The sequence below is a fragment of the Vigna unguiculata genome, chromosome 7, assembly GCF_037176805.1.
Source record: "Vigna unguiculata cultivar grain cowpea cultivar isolate G323 ecotype 2 chromosome 7, ASM3717680v1, whole genome shotgun sequence".
In the NCBI taxonomy this organism is placed as follows: domain Eukaryota; kingdom Viridiplantae; phylum Streptophyta; class Magnoliopsida; order Fabales; family Fabaceae; genus Vigna; species Vigna unguiculata.
The window spans coordinates 4,457,433-4,473,676 of record NC_140798.1 but is presented as its reverse complement, the minus strand read 5'-3'; positions in this window follow the sequence as shown (position 1 = coordinate 4,473,676).

Sequence of the window (16,244 nt, the reverse complement as noted above, 5' to 3'; positions counted from 1 at the left end):
TCACGTAAAGTAAAAATAAAAAAGTTAAGTATAATATAAAAGTAAAGAGTCATAAGTTCGTTGTGATTTTAGACCGGAGGTGATGTTAATTTTTTATGTCTAAGTTGAACTTATGTTTTATATGTGTTGAACTTCTCCCGTCATCCTCTTCAAAAGACTTTCTCTTCATGTTTGATATTGTTTAGTTAAGTTAAACATGTTAGTATTAGAACAAAAATAATTTTAAGATGTGATTGTGAGTAAATCGAGGTAGAAGTTGAACCAATATTTGTTAATAAAGATGTTGTTCCATGGCCTTAAAATAGGTTAATTTGGTTGATAAGTACAAAAAAGGATTAAGTTAAACAAAAAAAATAAAGTTATCGCCTAAACTTCAATTTAGTCATTTTCTTTTGGATTTGTGTAACTTCGGATTTGTCCTTGCTCATATTATTTTATAAATAATAGAGTATTTCTTGGGATTATGGATGACAATGCGGTCTGCCTTATTTTAGCTTATCCCACATTTGGCACGTAAAAAGCGGACTGAAGTGGCCCATCTTGCATCAGAAATATAGACTAATTTCTCTTAGTTGTCTCGCATAATGTTTGGCCTGCGAATTTGCAAGGCAACCAACGACTCGCATGAGAAATTATTTATTTTGTATTTTTGTTCACCAAGGTGTAAGATTTTAATAACCTTATTTTTATTTAATTTAATTAGTAAATAAAAAACTATAAGTCTATTTCTTAAAAAAAAGTATTATTGAAATTTTATAATTCTTAATGTTTAAGTACAAGTATGTTGAAAATAAAAATGACTTTGAAGATTCAAATAAGGGAAGAAACATAAACAATATAGTTTATTTGGATGGACTAAAGAAAAAAACTCTAATGAACAACTTGCTTATAAGAAGCCCACATGATCTATTGTGTTGGTGTCACCAAATTTTAGAGATTTAAGTCAATGTGGACCAATGTGTGTGAGTCCGTCGTTGGTCCACGTGAGATGTGGGTTAAGCGAGAGAGACCTAAGTGGGTTAACACACTAAAATACTTAGTTCGTCCAATACTTTTTCTTGCGAGCCTGCGAGCTGATCCGTCTCACATTATTATCTCTAATTGAAATAACAATAGACTCAAATCAATGTTGTTTATATGTTCCCATATAAAAGTTTATACATATTCTTGTATTGAATTTGAATTTGTATCTTAACTTCGTTATCGTAATTAAATATTTTCTAAAAAAAATAAAATATGATAAAAATATTCCATTTTAAAAGTACAAACATACTTTTATGCTAAATATCAAGAAAAAGTAAATACACATAATTGAAATTTCATGTATCTATTAATTTTTTTGAAATGTTGGGAGAGAAAGTATTTTGAAATTTCAATCAACTTTGTCGATATTAAAAAATTGAACCATTGAAAGAGAAAATGAAAAATGAGTAATCAAAGAAAAGTTATTTAAATGAAACAAAACTAATGACGTGAGAGAGAAGAGAACATAAGTTAATAAATCAAGTGTTTAATGATTGAGTAACTGCAAGTAAAACATTTGATAACGATTTAACGAATAAACAACAACTCAATTATAAAAGAGTTGAAATGGTCAAATATGTGCCCTAATAAAAGGGTATTAATTTAATGACATTATTCGGTTTACGTTTTCTAAAATACAATAGGATATTGGAATGAATAGCATAAAAAGAGAGTGTGTAGTTAAGATTGTGTTAAGAGGAATAGTTTTATAAGGATACAAGAGTTCCATAAGGATCTATGAGTCAAATGATTGAGAGAAAATAAATAAAAATTAAGTTGAGGAATAATAATAATAATTCTTCAAATGAAATGAAAACCAATAATGAAAGAGATCAAATGGAATAAGTTTTTTAGATTACATAATAAATAAAAATAATTTTAATAATTTAAAATATAAACATGTAGAAAGAGATGAGAAAAAATATAAAAAGTTGATCTAGTTAACTTGATACAAATTTAAAAATATGGCTATTATTTTTCATTGTTTCTCTTTTGTTACGTATCCTTGCATTATTTTCATTTTCTTTCCTTTTTTTTATTATTATAGTAATTTTATTTTCTTTTTCTTTTTAATCTCTCATAAGTATCACCTAATTCCATAAAAAAAATGAGGGTTTTTGAGAAAAACCGGTGTCATGGAGTGATAAAAAAGAAATAGTTATATTAATATTATTATTCTCATTTCATTTTTTATTCTTATCACCATCTCTACAAGATGGAGGGAAAAAAAGGAAAATGAGATGGGAAATACACGGAGTTAGATGAAAAAGACAGATAAAAGACATTATGAAAGTATTATACAAATATGAAGTGAAATGAACATAATGAGAAAAATTATATTTTCTTTTTGGCAATTTCATTTACTTTGTATAAACTCTAGACTTTAATTATAATACTACATATAGTTTTTTTTTATACAAATAACTAACTAAACATTACTCTAAATATGACTTAAAATTATTATTTTTCAAACTTATAAATAGAGATGGCAAATAAACTCGTTCCCGTGGGTATTGCCCGAACTCGTCCCTGTTTTGACGGGAATCCCCGCATTGACTAGGTATGGGTATGTATGGGTATGGGTATGAGGAATCTTCGATTTTTTCAATTGGGTATGGGGATGGGGATGTGGATGTATATATCCCCACCATAATACTCGTCCCCGCCGTATCTTCATCCTCGTTTAAATTATTAAAATATTCACAATTAATTAAGTAACCGTATATATATATATATATATATATATATATATATATATATATATATATATATATATATATATATATATATATATATATATATATATATATATATATATTCTTTCTATTTTTTATTTCTTCTAAATATTTGGTTTGTCATAAAACTCATTCGCATCTCCAATATATTTTTTATCTTATCATACCCTTTATGTAATTATGTTAAAATGATGTATGTCAATTAAAAAAAAATTATGTTTAACATTTGAATATTTTTATTATTTTTTAATATTTTATTTATTGTATATTTTTCTTTCACATGAGAATGTTTAATATTCTCAATTTAAGTGTTTAATAGCATAAACCTTTCATTACTAGGTAATATAAAAAGAAAATCTTTACCTATTATTATTAATTTTTGTTTCATTTGAAGAACTCTTTCTTTCGCTAAAACAATTTTTGTTATTTCTCAACCCATTGAGTATATATGTTGATATTTGAAAAATTTTCTTAAATCTCTAAGATATTTTTCATCTTATCATACCCTTAATTATACTTTTTTTTTCTTTGTGCGATAACTTCCAATAGTCTCTAAATTGTTTATAAGACACACATTTGTTACTTTTTTAATATTTTTTTTAATTTTCATCATGTAGAATACTAATTCGATAAACTTTATCTAACTATTTTATATTTTCTAACTCATTACAATCATACTTTAATTTTTTCACTATAATTGTATAAATAATTTTTATTTACTACAATATAAAAATTTAATGTAATTGCCATGAATATTTTTTTATCACCATCCAACATATATTGGAGTTCAAAAGATACAAGATCTATGATAAATTTTATTATTATGTTTATTATTTGTTCTTTGCGTCATTTTTATCATTGAGTATATATGTTGACATTTGAAAAGTTTTCTTAGATCTCTAATAAAATTTTCATCTTATCATACCATTAATTATATATTTGTTTTCCTTTGTGCAATTCCTTTCAATAGTCTCTAAATTGTTTATAAGACACGCATTTGTTAATTTTTTAATATTTTTATTTTTTGTTTATTTTCATCATGTAGAACACTATTTCGATAAATTTTATCTAATTATTTTTTATTTTCTAACTCATTATAATCATACTTTAATTTTTTCACGATAATTGTATAAATAATTTTTATTTACTACAATATAAAAATTTAATGTAATTGCCATGAATATTTTTTTACCACCATCCAACATATATTGAGGTTCAAAAGATACAAGATCTATGTTAAAATTTTATTATTATGTTTATTATTTGTTCTTTGCGTCATTTTGATCAAGTGATGTATTATAACTTTTATTAGTGTATAAAAAATAGATTCACTATAATTTAAAAAAATGAAGTAAACAAACATTTAAAATATATTTTAATTTGAATTTTTTTCCTTTTATATTTTTTTAAAAATATTTTTAAAATTATCAACTAGGTTTCATTAATGTTTGCAAAATTAATAAATTGTTTTGGTTCTCATGAAATTTTATTTGGTATTCTAATATAAAATGTAAACAATTATAATTTATTTCAAAGTATTTGATAATATTGAATATTTGATAATATTATGTTTTCTTTTCCGTAATTTTTTATTATTTTATAAAAAATGATTAAAATTAATATTAAAGTAGTAAGAAAACGGGTACGGGTATGGGTATGAGATTATACCCGTTACCCGGTGGAGATGGAGATTGGACAAAAGTTTGATAACCGTTGGATTTGGATACGGGGATGGGTATGGGATAGTGAAACCCGTCCCCGCCCCGCCCTGTTAGGAGCAGAGAGGGGCCTAGGCCCCCCCAAATATTTTTTTATTTTTTCCAAAATTATATATATATATATATATATTTAATTTTTAAAATTTTGAAAATTTTAAAATTATATATGGTATATTTTAGAAATTGATGATGATTAAATTGTGTCTCTTTATTTATTTTATAAAATACAATATTTAATGTTAATAAATAATAAATATAAAAAAATATTTAGGTTTAATTAGTCTTCTAGTATCTATTTTTGTATAAAAATATCAAATTGCCACTAAATCGAAAGTAAAAGAATTGGAAGATCAACTTACATTTTTGGAAACAATAACCAAAAGAGTAATTAAATCAAACATTTATTAAAATATTTTTTATTTTCTTCTGTCATTGGCTTTTAAAATTTTGACAAACTTGTACTCATCTCTCACTATCATATGTTTTTTTTGAAGAAAAAATGAAGTTAGACACATACTCATTATGTTTGCTCTCATTTCTCATTTGTTTCCTTCATTTCTCGAAGAAAAAAAATGTAACTCTCTCTTGTCTTACTTGATGATGAAATATTACTTTAATAGTTATTAAAATTATTTTTTATCTCATGAGCCTTTTGTATACTTACTTTTTATGATTATAGAAGAAAAAAAAATCATGTATTATATGTTTTTTTATAATCGATTTTTAATTGTGACTTGATTATAATATATTTTTCTTCTAATACTTATGTCTCTCAATATTTTATTAGATTATGATAAATTATTTTTTAGTATATTTGAAAAAAAGCATATCGATGAAGAATAAAATAATGAATTTATTTTGTAGGAGTAGTAAAAGGGAAGCTACACGTGAAGATGAAAACAAGTTAAATTATATTTCTTCACATCTTTTAAAGTATTTAAAGCATTATACTAATAATCCAATTTAACGATCCAATTATTTTATAGAAAAGTCATTTTTTAAAGTGTTATACTATAATGGTCCAATCAAATGATAAAAAAAATTATATTATTCTATCCCCTTCAAAACTCTTGGTCAAGATCCTCCATTGCCCGTTACCATCCCTACTTATAAATATGAATGAAAAAAATCACAAATTTTGGGTGAAAAATATCCCTAATTATATTTCCCATCGTGTAACTGAGTAACTTGTATTTACAAAATCTTTAACATTTATTGTATATTTAGAGAAATTGGTAGTTTCGATTAGGGGTGATCATGGATTGAATTTTTAATGATCCAATCCATATCCATTTTGGATCCAAATAATTGGATTATATTTTCGATCCAAATCCATTTTTTCAAAAAAAATAGATTGAATTTTTTAAAAATCCAGATCCAAATATTTAGATCAAGTTTAAATCTAGATCTAAATATTTTTATCAAGTTCAAAATCCAAAATCCATTTTTCATAAAATAAATTCAAATTAAATTTTTTAAAACTTGTGTCCATAGGATTGACACCATAGAATTTGACAGATTTTTTGTCGAGACCAACGAGGCCAAATTTCAGCATGGGATGAACTTGGATGATTTTCGACCGAATTTCGGTCGGAGACGACGTGACCAAATTTGGGCCAAGGTCGACTTGACAAAATTTCAGTCGAGATCGACTTGACTGGATTCGACTAAATTTCGGCCAGGGCCGATTTTGCCTAATACGGCCAAATTTTGGCCAGAGCCGACTTGGCCAAATATGGCCACATTTGGGCCTGGGCCTGATCAGTCAAATTTTGGTCAGAGTTGACTCCACTAAATTCGTCGGTCGAGACCGACTTGACTAAACATGGCCAATTTTCGATCACAACTGACTAAGTTGAATATAGTCAAATTTCGTTCGGGACTTACTCGACCTAATACGGCTAAATTTGGGCAAGTGCCGACTTGACCAAATTTTGGTCATGACCAACTCGACTGAATTTGGCCAAATTTAGGTTAGGACCGACTCGCCTAAATATGACCAAATTATTTCATACCTTCATTCTATCTGTTTCTTCCCGTTTGTTCTCTGTTTCTTCTTAATTCTCACTGTGGTCCAGTGCCTTCATTTTAATTTTCTCTACTTCATTCTCTCATAGTGGTCCCTGGTCCGAGGTTTAATTTTCTCTGCTTCATTCTCTCGTGGTGGTCCCTGGTCTGAGGTTTGTGTGTTCACTTTCATTAATTTTATTTTTGAAAGCTCTCTTCTTTGTTCTCTCATTGTCACTGTCCTCCATTCTCTTCTGTGCTTGAAGGTGTTCCCTGTGAGAGGTTGAGTTTCATTCATTTTTTTTTTCTGGAAAGCTCTTCTCTTATCTTCTCTGCAGGTTAGCCTCTTCGAATTTGATTTGAATGATTAGAATGTTAATATTAGTTTTGCATTTTTTTCCTTTTTATTCTATGAAACGGATTTCGTGATACGTTTCAATAAAAAGCGAAATGGATTTCAAAATCCGTTTGACAAATTTTATATTTTTTTTTTCAGAAACGGAATTCGTAATCCGTTTCAAAAAAGTATGAAACGGATTTCGAAATTCGTTTCATAAGTTTCCATGTCTTTGTTTTATGAAACGGATTTTGGAATTCGTTTCATACTTTTCTGAAACAGATTACGAATTCCCTTTCAAAAATTTTAAGTTTTTTTCCAGAAATGGAATTCGTAATCCGTTTCAGAAAAGTATGAAACGGATTTCGAAATCCGTTTCAGAAAAGTATGAAACGGATTTCGAAATCCGTTTCATAAGTTTCCATGTCTTTGTTTTATGAAACGGATTTTGGAATCCGTTTCATACTTTTCTGAAACAGATTACGAATTCCCTTTCACAAATTTTAAAGTTTTTTTCCAGAAATGGAATTCGTAATCCGTTTCAGAAAAGTATGAAACAGATTTCGAAATTCGTTTCATAAGTTTCCATGTCTTTGTTTTATGAAACGAATTTTGGAATCCGTTTCATATTTTTTTGAAACGGCTTAAAAATTCCGTTTCACAAATTTTAAACTTTTTTTCCAGAAACGGAATACGTGATCCATTTCAGAAAAGTATGAAACGGATTCATAAAGTTTCATGTTTTGTTTTCAAACGGATTTTGGGATCTGTTTCATACTTTTCTGAAACGGATCACGTATTCCATTTCTGAAATTTTTAAATGCAGTTTTTGAAATTTTTAAATGAAGGGTTCTTGACGTTTTATTAACCCTAATCTTTTGTTTTCGTTATGAAATAGAATAATGTTGTTTATGTGTTTATGTGCGTGTTGATTGTGGATTTAGTGTGTTGGTATTGAATGTGGATTTAGTGTGTTGGTGAGTTAGTGCAGTGTTGTGCGTGAGTTTGTGAGTGAGTGTATATTGTGTGCTTGAGTGAGGTGAATTTTTGAATGTGAATCATGCAATCAGTTTTGAATATCACTACCATGCAATCCGTTTCATATTAAAAAAAAAAACAATAAATACAGAACGACTTTCAGAATTCGTTTATAAAAAACATGAAACAGATTATGTAATCCGTTTCACATAAACAATGCAAGAAACGACTTTTGTAATCCGTTTCTAAAAAACATGAAACGACTTCTATAATCTGTTTCATAACACACAAAAATTTTAGGAGTCCCTTTTGGCAGAGATGTAATGATTATATATATATATATATATATATATATTCATAAATAACACGAAAAAACATTACAAATTTGAGAAAACTTAACTGGAAGAAGACGTGTGTGGATTAACTGCAGGGAAGGGTGGCTCTCAGTGTCGTCACAGACTCCTCTTGGGTTGGTGCTTGCTGCTGCTCGATGATCTTCTCCACAAATGAAGGCAAAGAAGGAGGCAAAGAAGGAGTCAACGAAGGAGACAAAGAAAGAGGAAGGAGGAAGCAGAAAAAATAGAATATTTTAAATGTGTTTTTTAGGTCAAAGAATCAAAGAATCTTTGGGGGTGCAAGGCATGCCCAGATTCGCTGGCTGGTGCAGGGTGCAGTGCAAGTAATAATTTTTTTAAGTTAAATCATTCCATAGGTCCCCATTTTTGTAGCGAAATCTCAAGTAGGTCCCCTCATTTTTATTTGACTTAATTGAGTCCCTATTTTTGAAAATTCGTTGCAATCGGTGTTAATTATAATTATGTGCCACGTGTCAGCACGTGGTTTTTTTTAATTTTTTTAATTTTTTTTAATTTTTTTAATTTTTTTAATTTTTATTTTTTTAATTGTTTTTTAAAAAAAATTAAAATTGCCACTTGTCAACATTGTGCCACGTGGTATACACAGTGTGATGTGACAGTGGCAGTGCCACATGTCACTATTGGATGTCAAAAGTCTCAATGTAGTCCTTGTATTTGTTATTTTGTCTCAATTTGGTCCCAATTTTTTAAAAACTGAATCAATTTCATTCCTGTATCAAATTTAATTTTTATATAAATTTACAATGGTATTTTTATTATAATTGATATTTTTAACAAAATTAAGTTTATTTAAATGTATATTTTGCATTGAACTTTATTTAAATATTGTTTCAAATATTTATATATCAATAATTTATAGACAAATGTTAGAATTGTTATAATTTTTTTTGAAAAATTTTATATTTGAATTTATAAAGTTTTTATTTTTAAAATCACTCTAACCTTTATCTATAAATTATGGATATATAAATATTTAAAATAAAATTTAAATAAATATCAGTGCAAAATATACCTTTAAATAAATTTAATTTTGTTAAAAATATCAACTATAATAAAAATACCATTGTAAAATTTATATAAAATTTAAATTTGATACAGAATGAAATTGATTCAGTTTTAACAAAATTAGGACCAAATTGAGACAAAATAACAAATATAGGGACTATATTGAGATTTTTCACATCCAATCGTGACATGTGGCACTGCCACTGCCACATCACATTGTCTCTGCCACGTGGCACAATGTCAGATTGACATGTGGTAATTTAATTTTTTTTAAAAAAAATTTATAAAAAAAATTAAAAAAAATTAAAAATAAAAATAAAAAAAACCACGTGTTGACACGTGGCACATAATTAGCACCGTTACTAGACAACTAACGGAAATGAACCAATTGCAAGGAATTTTTAAAAATAGGGACTCAATTGAGTCAAATAAAAATAGGGGAACCTACTTAAGATTTCCCTACAAGAATGGGGACTTCTGAAACGATTTAACCAATTTTTTACTGTTTTTTCTCTTTCTTCATTTAACTTTTAACTTGGACAAAATTAGAAATAAAAAAATTTTTGGGAATACAGGAAAAATACTTTGGAATGCAGGAAAAAGCCCCCTGAAATGTATTATATATATATATATATATATATATATATATATATATATATATATTTCATAAATTTCATTCTAAAAATTCTATTATGGAAAACTCGTTCTATAACGCATTTTATGTTTCATAAAAATTTTAGTCAGAAAAAAATATTTTGAAAATTATTATATTTATTTTTGAAAGCTCGTTTTAAAAAACTTATTCTATAAAACTCTTTCCAAAATGCTTTCCATGTTTTTAAAAAAAAAAAATGGTCTGAAAATTCTATTATAAAAATCTCATTCTAAAAATTCTAAAAGACTGTTCCAGAAGATTTTTAAAACAAGTAACGGGAAGTCATCTTGACAAGGTTTTAGAAAATTGTGGAGATGTAGATAGAAATAACGGAGGTAAAGAAAGAAAAAGTCAATTGTTGAATACTGACCCAACAAAGAACATTGCATGCACGAATGGGCTTGGGTAATAAATTATGGGAGCCCAAATTACACTCAAATATACTTATTTCATCATTGAAAAAAATTTAATCACACCGTTTTCATTAAAAAAATCTCAATTGGGTCTTTTAATAAGTTATCCCAATTAGATTGTATTTTTGAAAATATTTCAATTTTGTTCTTTTCATTAGAAACATCATTAACAATATTAATTATGTGTCATGTGTTAGCCAATTATTTTTTTAATTTTTTAATTTTTAATTTTTATTTAAAAAAAACATCTAACATACATCAAACATTAATGATTTTGGTGATTCTAGTGGCATTTGGAAGTTAAGATTTGATGTTTTTATTGATATGCTACAAGATATTATTTCAATGATGAAATTAGAAAAAAAATTAATTTTGAATTTGGCTTACAAAATCCGTCTCGAATCATATTTGTGTTTTCATACTTATGTCAGTGTTTTAGGCCTAATTCTTGTTATTTAGAGCCCAATCATCATCTTAATATGATTGATTAGGCTTGATTTTTGAAACAAGGGTCATGATGTTGTTAGCATGCCAATATGTGCTTTCTTTTTCTGTCTTTTGTACAATATTAAATTTCATACTCCATCCTCCATTTAATTTCATATCCTACTTGATATTATTTTAATGACAAAATCATAAGAAGTTTAATTTTGAAGTTAAGGCTACAAAATTTTAAGACATCTTATTTATTAGACTTGTATTTGTGTTTTGGGTGTGATACTTGTTAATCAATGTCTAATCATCATTTTAATGTGATTAATTAGCTTTAAGTTTTTAAAAGTAGGTGTGACTTTGTTGGCATACCTATATATACCTCTCTAGGTAAGACCTGCCTCATGTAGATTTGTTTTATCATTTTATTTTTCTTTCTCTTATTATATATATTTTTTTCATTATAATTTGAATTGAATATTTTATGGCTATTCAAAATTAAATATTGGCCTCTAGTATAATTCATAATTTAACATCTCAACTAGGATGATACTAAATATTATAGCTCACTTATAACAAAAATATAAAGAATTTAAAATTATAATACTAGTGGTTAACAATAACAAAATACATCTTTATTCACCAAATACTAACAAGTACTAAAAAAAAATACATATTGAATACAAAAATATGAAATTCTGAAACTAATAATGAAAAATAAACTTCTTATAAAAAAAAAAAAAACAATACTAAGACAACTGCTCCCAAAATTGTTCCCATCACTCTCCTCTCTAATGTATATATCCTCAATTCAATAATATATATATATATATATATATATATATATAATATATATATAATATATAATTATTTTCTCAATTCAATTTGTATTTTACTTTATTCTTAACAAAGTTACAATTTCATTTGCTTAATTCTAAATTACATTCAACGTTTACTTAATTATAAGAGTAAGAAATTCAGATTTATATAAACAATCTTTCTATGTGATTTTCAAGCATTTTGATATTTAATTTGTTAACTAAATTTTATTATTTTATTAAATAATGATTGAATCAACTATGGAAGAACTATAACTTGATCTATTTTATTGAATTATTTTTCATTTGAACTTAAATTTTTATTTTTAATTATGAACATCACAAACGACCTCTTGTTGTCACATCTTGAAATTTTGAATTCTAAAATTGTAATTAAATTATTTGGAAGCAAATTTTGGTCAATTCAATCTTTACTCTATTTTAAATTCTATTATATTATTTAATACGATCTCAAACATATATTTACTAAAACAAAATCCAAATATTCAACACTCAAAACAAAACAAGTAAAAATCACAACTAAATGATATTATTAAATTCAGTTTTGTAAATTTATATTGATTATAATTAGACATGCCAAAGTTAGTCGGCTCACACGAGTTGACTCACTACGAGCCGGGTAGAAAATAAGTGAACACAACTCGACTCACTAAATGATGAATAATGAATTTTGCAATTCGGCTCAACCCACCACGAGTTGGTAGGTTAAGTGGGTTGACTCACCAACCCACATAAAAATATTATTTATTTATTTTTAAATTTTTAAATTTTTTATTTTTTTTAAGCAGCTCATGAGATAATAATTACAGTAAAATCAAGAATCAATATCTTTATCGTGCTTATCATCAATATATGATAGATTGTTTCCAAGAAAGTGTGTATATAATCCAAGAAAACATGACTAATATTACACATTTTTTGTCATGTTATTCAATAAAATATAAATAAAAAAACTACAAATTTTTGTCATGCTAATTTAGAAAAATTTGTTTATAAGACGGTTGCTTGAGTAATTTACTTTAAAGATTATAGTTAAATATTAAAGTATCAACGTATATAACCTAATCAAATTAATTAAACATTCAAACTATTTAAATATTATTGAGCAATACTCTAGCATTTAAAAAATATGAAATTGTGAACATATATAATTAGGAGTAGTAAATAATTATCAAAAATAATCTAAAAAATTGTAAAAAAATGTTGGCGGGTTAAGTGAGTCAACCTGGCTCGAACTCATTTAACACGTGGATTAAGTGAACCAGGTTGAGTGCAATCCACTTTTAAAAAAACTGAATTTTTCTAACTCGAATCCATGTTGATCGGGGTTGACTCAGAGGTTAAAATCCATTTTGATATATCTATTTATAATGTATTTATTTAGTACATAGATACACAACTTATGCATCGTAAAAAGAACAACTCAATTTAACCATATCAAACTCATAATTCAAATTCAAAACCAAAGTAAATACAATATTCACTAATTAAATCTAAGCATAGTTATAATTTCAACCTATCCGATAGGAATCATACTTCATAATCATAATCAAATCCACTTATAGCTCGTAGTAGCTTCCATTATCTAAGATTATGTTGTTCACATAATTTCTCTTAGACTTTGAAAAGCTAAGAAAATCATAATTACTCTCATAAAATTTGATTTCAACGAAAGTACATGACTAGAGCTAAAAGTTGTATGTAAAATGTTAAAAGAAACCAAATGCTTTTAATGAATTAGTAATTAAACTCTGTTAAAAATTTTCATATTACATGAAATATTTCTTGTAAATTTGTTTACAAAATTTGTAAGAAAATATTTTTTTTTGTTATTTTTTCTAAAAATCTTAATTGGCAGATAGTTTCTTCGTGAGTAATTATTTTCTACAAAATTATAAAATTTATAAGTATTTCCTATAAAATTTATTGTGAAAATTGTTTTATATACAAAAAATTTGCAAAAAAATTGGCAACAATTTCTAACAATTTTTTTTCATAACAAAATTTATAAGTTTTCTAAAAAAAAAAATCAAAACAAATTTATAAGGAAATATGAATTTTTTTTAGTAGTGAATGTAACGTCCCAAAAACTGGATAACCTCAAATTAAATAAAGCATCACATACATGAATTGTTTAGAGAGTACGGAGATTAGATTATAAGAGTATTCCATACGTCGGATATACCCAAATACAAAGAACAGGCCCTACACGGCCCAAACCGAAAAGTACAGGAAAGAACACAATAAAAGACCCTAGGTCATGTTCGGACAAGAAAACATAAATAGTAAAATATTCCAGCAATGGGCCCCTCAGTAGGCCCAACACCTGTCCCATCCATCAAGCTGCAGCATTCCTATTACCATCACCACTGCCAGGGGTTCTCACATATGCTCACATCAACAAGGTTGATGATCATCACAATAGAGAAGACCACACACAACATACAAGCAAGCAACAGGGTAAGCTAGAGTAAAAGAATCTTATATCATCACAGTCAACATGCAGTCTCAGGTCAAACATAAATAACAAGCATCACACCAGAGCTATCAAAAACATGTATGAGACTCCAAGACTTGACTATCCGGATACGTATATCGAGGCACCACCACGTGGCAATGGAGTTATGTCCTAACAGTGAGGCGTCACCGCGAGGCCTTCGCGGAATTACACCCTTACATGAGGCACCACCACGTGGCCTTCGTGGAATTACGCCCTGGCCCTGAGGCACCACCACGACCCCCCGTGGAATTACGTCCTTTCGTCGAGGCACCACCATGAAATTCCCCTTGAGAGGGTCCATGGAATTACGTCCAACAAATGAGACGCCACCAAGATCTCTCACCACAAGAGTCATGGAATTATGCCCTACCCATACTTTATACATGTCCCACCCACCAATCAAGAATTTCCATAACATTAATATCATGCATAAGCAATAAATCATGCAACTCATGCCTTCCAATTCATACCCAATAAAGCAACATACCATTTCCATCTCGGACTCACATACAAATCATGGCATCCTCCCTCAACCCACAAAGTAAAGCATTTAGATCAAACAAGCAATCACGCATCAGTGCACCATTCAACAATAACATCCAAACCTACTCGCTGCCTCGCTCAAGCAAGCAGGGCTCGCTCAGGCGACGGGGCCCTCTCGCTCAGGCGAAACCCCTCTCGCCTAGGCGAGATCGCGAAAAGGGAAAGAGCGGACTCTGCGAGGTCTCGCTCAAGCGAGTCCCTTCTCGCCTAGGCGAGACCACTTCTCGCTCAAAACTAAAAACCTCTCGTCTAAGCGAGAGATTGAGCAGCAGGTCCTGGGCGAGCCTCTGCTAAACTCGCCTGGGCGAGGCAAGCTCGCCTGGGCGAGAAAACCAGTGCCCGCCACTGTTCCTTCGAGCGACAACCACACACATGCATCCACACTGTCCAACAAGCATTTTCAACCGATTAAATCCACACACAGACCATCCAACCATCACATACTCATCAAACAGACAGATTCTACCGAAGAAGATATGGTAAGGTCTAGCTTCCCTTACCTGGAAAAGCTAACAGAAACTTCGATATGTAGACGTGAACACCACAGCTCTACAAGCAGCTCTAAGACTGGAACACAATGGAACATGAAACAGAGTAAGGTTACTACGAAAACCTTAACTGGAATAATCGAACCGCAGCCGAGAAATATTAGTCATTAGCTAACAAAATACTTACTTGGAAAGTAGAAACGAAACCGAGCTTGATTTGATCGAGATTGCGTAAACCCTAACAGAGCTCTCTAGGGCAGTGGAGGAAGACGGCTACGTTCTACGATTGAGTGAGAGTAATTTTGTTAGGGCAGATTAGGGTTTGGCTTTATCTCCTAGGCCAGCTCTTAGGCCCATTACACTAAGGCAGCCCTTTTAGGTTAGGGCAGAAAAAGGGAAAAATAATTAACTGGGCCTTACGGTGAAATATCTCAATAAACATGTTCTAATAATAAATGTTTAGATATGTCAAGATAGATTTAAACTCGTGAGTTAGAGCGATTTAAGTTAAAAATAACACATTTTTTTTTTAAATGTGATTTAAATTAAGTTCAATTCATTTAAATAACAAGTTTAAGTTGAACTAGAAATGAGTTGATTTGTAATCGAGTTTAATTATACAAATATATATGGATGAGTTGAATAAATATACTATGATTTAATTACAATAAATACATAAAACAAATTAAAAAAAAAAAAAATACTTTAGGTAAATAAATTGATAGATTGAATTAGATTACAAAATTACTTTCTCATAAAAACATAAATCAGATAAATTTGATTTATATTTAATTTAATTAGTGATCCGTGTATCCAGAATTAACTCAATTAACTCAATTAAATGTTATTTTATTCTATTTAGAAATAAATGGTTAGAAAACAAAATTTGTCACGGGAAATTAATTTTCTTTTTTGGAGGATTATGTGATGTGTGTGCTTCTTTGCTCAATCTTATAGAACTGTGTTATACCTTTCATGGCTGTTCCATTGGGCCCCACCACGTGTCAACCTATTCTTTATTCCTCTTCGAGTAAATCAAATATACTTTAATACTTACTATATTCTTACCATTCACATTCAAATTAATATATAAATACCAATTTCTTAATCTACCTTCCATACATTTTTTTTTCTCCCTCATTCTCTTCGTCTTATATATATATATATATATATATATATATATATATATATAT